Source organism: Petromyzon marinus, chromosome 77, assembly GCF_048934315.1.
Source record: "Petromyzon marinus isolate PM22_M1 ecotype Great Lakes invasive population chromosome 77, UKy_Petmar_22M1.pri1.0, whole genome shotgun sequence".
In the NCBI taxonomy this organism is placed as follows: Eukaryota; Metazoa; Chordata; class Hyperoartia; order Petromyzontiformes; family Petromyzontidae; genus Petromyzon; species Petromyzon marinus.
In genome coordinates, this window is record NC_133743.1 from 2,248,207 (window position 1) to 2,256,398 (window position 8,192).

Here is an 8,192-nt window from a genome sequence, read left to right on the forward strand (position 1 = left end):
CTCCGTTGCTGTTGGAGGGCGAATGCCTCCAACTGCCCAGTAGCATCCTTCACGAGCCTCCTCCACAGAGGCTGATCTTGACACCGCTGGTACCGGTCATCGGCAAGTCCACTCAGCTCCACGTCCTCCTGTACCACGTCACTCCATCTCTTTTCTAGCCCGTGCCGCGCCCGTTTAGCCCCCTCTATCCGGCCGAACAAAAGCTGTTTCGGCATGCGGTGGCTGGGCATGCGGGCTACATGACCCAGCCATCGCAGCCTTGCCTGCCGGAGGAGCTCACCGATGGGACCCTGCCCAGATCTTTCAAGGATTTGTGAGTTCCTCACACAATCCAGTCTGGTTAAACCCAGGATGGATCGTAGGCAGGCCAGCCTAAATGTTTCTAACCGGCGAGGATGTTCCATTAGGGGGGTCCACGTTAACACACACACAGACACACACACAGACACAAAGATCCCCCGTATAGCCAAAACAGACTGTAGGGGCAAGTGCTGTTAGCGAGCACCTATGAAGGCCGGAAACGGCACACGAGGGGGTGGGTGGCCAGCACCACGCCCGACCGCCTTTGTCTCCCCTGTGGCGATGTTTACACACCGCACCAGGTACTCATTTGAGGCTGAGTCGACGTAGGGGAGGCCCAGGACCGGTTCAGATAATCGTCACTGGTGTTGGCCGTGAGGGGGAATCGAACCCGGGTAGCCAGGTTCATAGCGCAGCGTAGCGCTAACCACTGCACCACCACTCCCCACACACAGACACACACACAGTGCGCTAACCACTGCACCACCACTCCCCACTCACACACACAGTGCGCTAACCACTGCACCACCACTCCCCACACACAGACACACACACAGTGCGAGAACCACTGCACCACCACTCCCCACTCACACACACAGTGCGCTAACCACTGCACCACCACTCCCCACACACACACACAGTGCGCTAACCACTGCACCACCACTCCCCACACTCACACACAGTGCGCTAACCACTGCACCACCACTCCCCACACACACACACAGTGCGCTAACCACTGCACCACCACTCCCCACACACAGACACACACACAGTGCGCTAACCACTGCACCACCACTCCCCACACACACACACAGTGCGCTAACCACTGCACCACCACTCCCCACTCACACACACAGTGCGCTAACCACTGCACCATCACTCCCCACACACACACAGTGCGCTAACCACTGCACCACCACTCCCCACTCACACACACAGTGCGCTAACCACTGCACCACCACTCCCCACTCACACACACACACAGTGCGCTAACTACTGCACCACCACTCCCCACACACACACACACAGTGCGCTAACCACTGCACCACCACTCCCCCCCACTCACACACACAGTGCGCTAACCACTGCACCACCGCTCCCCACTCACACACACAGAGCGCTAACCACTGCACCACCACTCCACACACTCACACATACAGTGCGCTAACCACTGCACCACCACTCCCCACACACACACACAGTGCGCTAACCACTGCACCACCACTCCCCACATACACACAGTGCGCTATCCACTGCACCACCACTCCCCACACACACACACACAGTGCGCTAACCACTGCACCACCACTCCCCACACTCACTCACACACACACGGTGCGCTAACCACTGCACCACCACTCCCCACTCACACACAGTGCGCTAACCACTGCACCACCACTCCACACACACAGTGCGCTAACCACTGCACCACCACTCCCCACACACACACAGTGCGCTAACCACTGCACCACCACTCCCCACACGTACGCAGGCAGTTTCAACGTCGCTTCAACGTCGCTTCAACGTCGCAGGTGCGGTATTGTCGACTCTTCCGCCACGCTATAAAATAAATAAGTATATATGTACACGTTTGTGTGTGTATATGTAATACAAGCAAATAATGCGGTAGTTGTATTGTACTTTATACGCGTCTTACTTTATACGCAACTCAATCTTTGGTTATTCTGTAAAGTCACGTAGAAATACATTATGTTAAATAATAACGGAGTATGACGTTTCGGTTGCTACACCGGCGAAAACGTCATCAGGCAGAACTACGTTTTGAGAGAGAGACACAGAGACACGGAGACACACAGAGAGACACACAGAGAGACACACAGAGAGACACACAGAGACACACACAGAGAGACACAGACACACACACACAGAGACACACACACAGACACACACACACAGACACACACACACAGACACACACACACAGACACACACACACAGACACACAGACACACACACAGACACAGACACACAGACACACACACAGACACAGACACACACAGTCATCTACACACACACACACAGACACACAGACACACACACACAGACACACACACAGAGACACGCAGAGACACACACACACAAAGAGACACATAGACAGATACACACACACAGACACAGTGACATACACACACAGTGACACACAGACACACACAGACACACACACACAGACACACACAGACACAGACACACACAGACACACACAGACACACACACACAGACACACACAGACACACACAGACACGCAGACACACACACACAAAGAGACACACACACAGACACAGTGACATACACACACAGTGACACACACAGACACACACAGACACATACAGACACACACACACACAGACACACACACAGACACACACACAGACACACACAGACACACAGACACACACAGACACATACTGTAGACCAAAGATACAAAGATCCCCCATATAGCCTTAACAGACTGTAGGGGCAAGTGCTGTTAGCGAGCACCTATGAAGGCCGGAACGGTACACGAGGGGGTGGGTGGCCAGCACCACGCCCGACCGCCTTTGTCTCCCTAGTGGCGATGTTTACACACCGCACCAGGTACTCATTTCAGGCGGAGTCGACCTAGGAGAGGCCCGGGACCGGTTCAGATAATCGTCACTGGTGTTGGCCGTGAGCGGGAATCGAACCCGGGTCGCCAGGTTCATAGCGCAGCGTAGCGCTAACCGCTACACTATCGCTCACAGACACGCACAAAGACACACACACAGAGACGCACAGAAAGAGACACAGAGAGAGACGCACACACAGAGACATACACAGATACAAAACAGAGACACATAGACACACACAGAGACACGCACACAGACACACACACAGAGACACACAGATACACACACAGAGACACATAGACACACACAGAGACACGCACACAGACACGCACACACAGACACATAGACACACAGAGACACGCACACAGACACACACACAGAGAAACACATAGACACACTCTCTGTGTGTCTCTATGAGTGTGAGTCTCTGTGGGTCTCTATGAGTGTGGGTCTCTGTGGGTCTGTATGGGTCTCTAGGAGTGTGGGTCTCTTTGAGTGTGGGTCTCTGTGGGTCTCTGTGAGTCTCTGTGGGTCTCTGTGAGTCTCTGTGGGTCTCTGTGAGTCTCTGTGGGTCTCTGTGAGTGTGGGTCTCTGTGAGTCTCTGTGAGTGTATCTGTGGGTCTCTATGAGTGTGGGTCTCTGTGGGTCTCTATGAGTGTGAGTCTCTATGAGTGTGAGTCTCTATGAGTCTCTGTGAGTGTGAGTCTCTGTGGGTCTCTATGAGTGTGGGTCTCTATGAGTGTGGGTCTCTATGAGTGTGGGTCTCTATGAGTCTCTGTGAGTGTGAGTATCTGTGGGTCTCTATGAGTGTGGGTCTCTATGAGTGTGGGTGTCTGTGGGTCTCTATGAGTGTGAGTCTCTGTGGGTCTCTGTGAGTGTGGGTCTCTATGAGTGTGGGTCTCTGTGGGTCTCTGTGAGTCTCTGTGGGTCTCTATGAGTGTGGGTCTCTATGAGTGTGGGTGTCTGTGGGTCTCTGTGAGTGTGGGTCTCTGTGGGTCTCTATGAGTGTGGGTCTCTGTGGGTCTCTATGAGTGTGGGTCTCTATGAGTCTCTGTGAGTCTCTGTGAGTGTGGGTCTCTGTGAGTGTGGGTCTCTGTGAGTGTGGGTCTCTGTGGGTCTCTGTGAGTGTGGGTCTCTGTGAGTGTGGGTCTCTGTGAGTGTGGGTCTCTGTGAGTGTGGGTCTCTGTGAGTGTGGGTCTCTGTGGGTCTCTGTGAGTGTGGGTCTCTATGAGTGTGGGTCTCTGTGGGTCTCTATGAGTGTGGGTCTCTGTGAGTCTCTGTGAGTCTCTCTTCCCCATCCACCCTCTCCCCTCTCTCCCTCTCCCCGTGTCTCTCTCCTCCATCTCTCCCCATCTCTCCCCCCTCCCTCTCTCTCCCCAGCTCTCGCCTCTCTACCCCACCTCTCTCCCCGTGTCTCTCTACCCCCCTCTCCCCCCCCCTCTCTCCCCCTCTCCCCCCCCTCTCCCCCCTCTCTTTCTCCCCCCCCCTCTCCTCTCTCTCCCCCCCTCTCTCCCCCTCTCCCCCCCCTCTCCCCATCTCTCCCCCCTCTCTCCCTCTCTCTCTACCCCCCTCTCTCTCCCCCATCTCTCCCCCCCTCTCTCTCCCCCCCCCCTCTCCCCCCCCCCTCTCCCCCCCTCTCCCCCCTCTCCCCCCCCCCTCTCCCCCCCTCTCCCCCCTCTCTCCCCCATCTCTCCCCCCTCTCTCTCCCCATCTCCCCCCCCTCTCTCCCTCTCTCCCCCTCTCCCCCCTCTCCCCCCCCTCTCCCCCTCTCCCCCCCCTCTCCCCCCATCTCTCTCTCCCCCCCTCTCCCCCCTCTCCCCCCCCCTCTCCCCCTCTCCCCCCTCTCTCCCCCTCTCCCCCCTCTCTCCCCCTCTCCCCCCCTCTCTCTCCCTCTCTCTCCCTCTCTCCCCCCTCTCTCCCCCCTCTCTCTCCCCCCTCTCCCCCCTCCCCCCCCTCTCCCCCCTCTCCCCCCTCTCTCTCCCCCTCTCCCCCCCCCTCTCTCTCTCCCCCTCTCTCCCCTCTCTCTCTCCCACCCCCCAGTGTGCGCGTCTATCAGCGCCGTAGCTGGCGAGTTATCACCGCCCGGGTTAGACTCCTCAGATCGACGGCGGAGTCGAATCAGGAATTAAGTCGAAGCAACATCGTCAACATCGTCAACAACATCATCATCATCATCAGCTGCTGCTGCTACTGCTGCGTCAAACATCAACAACATCATCAGCAGCGGGGTGAGTGAATCTGTTTCAGTGATTTTTGCTGCTGCTGCTGCTGTTTGTCTGTGTCTGTGTGCCAAAGACGAAAAATTCTACCGACACACACACACGGACACACACAGAGACACACACACAGACATACAGAGACACACACACAGAGACACACACACACACACAGAGACATACAGAGACACACACACACAGAGACACACACACACGGACACACACACACAGACAGACAGATATATATATATATACACAGACATACAGAGACACACACACACAGAAACACACACACGGACACACACAGAGACACACACACACAGAGACACACAGAGACACACACACAGTCACACACACACACAGACAGACAGATATATACACACACACACGGACACACAGAGACACACACAGTCAGCCAGATATACACACACACACACAGACACACACAAAGACACACACACACAGACACACACACAGACACACACACACAGACACACAAACACAGACACACACAGACGAACGCACACACAGACACACAGAGACACACACGGACACACAAACACACACACACGCAGACACAAACACACACAGATACACACAGATACACACACAGAGACACACAGACACACACAAAGATCCCCCGTATAGCCTTAACAGACTGTAGGGGCAAGTGCTGTTAGCGAGCACCTTTGAAGGCCGGCACGGTACACGAGGGGGTGGGTGGCCAGCACCACTACACCACCACTACGAATACTCACCCACTCACTCACTCACCCAATACTCACCCACTCACTCACTCACCCAATACTCACTCACACACTCACCCACCCACTCACTCACCCACCCACTCACCCACTCACCCACTCACTCACACACTCACTCACCCACTCACTCACTCACCCATTCACTCACTCACACACTCACCCACCCACTCATTCACTCACACACTCACCCACTCACTCACCCACTCACTCACTCACTCACCCACTCACTCACCCACTCACACACTCACTCACACACTCACCCACTCACCCATTCACTCACTCACACACTCACCCACCCACTCATTCACTCACACACTCACCCACTCACTCACCCACTCACTCACTCACACACTCACCCACCCACTCACTCACCCACACACTCACCCACTCACACACTCACCCACTCACACACTCACCCACTCACTCACTCACCCACTCACCCACTCACACACTCACTCACTCACACACTCACTCACCCACTCACCCATTCACTCATACACTCACTCACCCACTCACTCACTCACCCACTCACTCATACACTCACCAACTCACCCACAGTAGGGGCAGTGCTCTGATTTTATTTGAGGCTGAGTCGACCTAGGTGGCGGCCAGGCCACGTGTCTCAGACGGCGATGGAAGTGCCGTGCGCTAACCACTGCGCCACCGCTCCCCACACTCACTCACTCACTCACACAAAAACAAAGATCCCCCGTGTAGCCTTAACAGAGTTTTGGGGCAAGTGCTGTTAGCGAGCACCTATGAAGGGCGGAACGGCACACGAGGGGGTGGGTGGCCAGCACCACGCCCGACCGCCTTTGTCTCCCTAGTGGCAATCTTTACTACACACCGCACCAGGTACTTATTTGAGGCTGAGTCGACCTAGGGGAGGTCCGGGACCGGTTCAGATAATCGTCACTGGTGTTGGCCGTGAGCGGGAATCGAACCCGGGTCGCCAGGTTCATAGCACAGCGTAGCGCTAACCGCTACACTACCGCTCCCCACACACACATACACACACGCACAGACACACACACAGACACACACACACAGACATACACACAGACACACACACAGACACACACACAGACACACACACAGACACAGACACACACAGACACAGACACACACACACACTGATACACATACACAGACACACACACAGACACATACACACAGACACACACACAGACACACACACAGACACACACACAGACACACACACAGACACAGACACACACAGACACAGACACACACACACACACTGATACACATACACAGACACACACACAGACACACACACACAGACACACACATACACATATAAACACACTCACACACACATACTCACACACTCACACACACACTCACACACACGTGTTCACACACAATCACACATATACACACATATACACACACACATATACACATTTATATTCATACAGAGACACATACAAATATATACACACATATATACAAATATATACACATTAACACACACGCAAATTTATATACACATAGAAAAAACACACACATATACCTTAACACACACACACACAGACACACACACAGACACATAGATACAAAGACAAAGATCCCCCATATAGCCTGTAACAGACTGTAGGGGCAAGTGCTGTTAGCGAGCACCTATGAAGGCCGGAACGGTACACGAGGGGGTGGGTGGCCAGCACCACGCCCGACCGCCTTTGTCTCCCCAGTGGCGATGTTTACTACACACCGCACCAGGTACTCATTTGAGGCTGAGTCGACCTAGGGGAGGCCCGGGACCGGTTCAGATAATCGTCACTGGTGTTGGCCGTGAGCGGGAATCGAACCCGGGTCGCCAGGTTCATAGCGCAGCGTAGCGCTAACCACTACACTACCGCTCCCCACACACAGACACACACACAGACACACACACAGTCACACACACAGTGAAACACACACAGTGACACACGCAAATATATACACAAATATACATACACACATATACACACACGTATACACACACACATACAAATATATACACACGCAAATATATACACAAATATACATACGCACACAAACACAAACGTATACACACACATACAAATATATACACACCTACAATATATACACAAATATACATACACACATATACATACGTACACACACACACACAAATATATACACACGCAAATATATACACAAATATACATACACAGATATACTAATTTATACACATTATTACAGACACATATACATATATACACACATACACACGCACACATATACACAAATATACAAATAAATACACACACATATATACA

At 53.5% G+C, this 8,192-nt stretch overlaps 1 long non-coding RNA gene across 1 annotated transcript; it reads left to right on the top strand.

The window, feature by feature from the left end:
- Nucleotides 1–632: 632 nt before the first annotated feature.
- On the top strand, nt 633–6,573 carry LOC142907313 (uncharacterized). The gene is made up of 2 exons (XR_012930938.1): nt 633–1,832; nt 4,947–6,573. It is a non-coding gene; the product is annotated as an uncharacterized LOC142907313 (long non-coding RNA).
- Nucleotides 6,574–8,192: the final 1,619 nt, after the last annotated feature.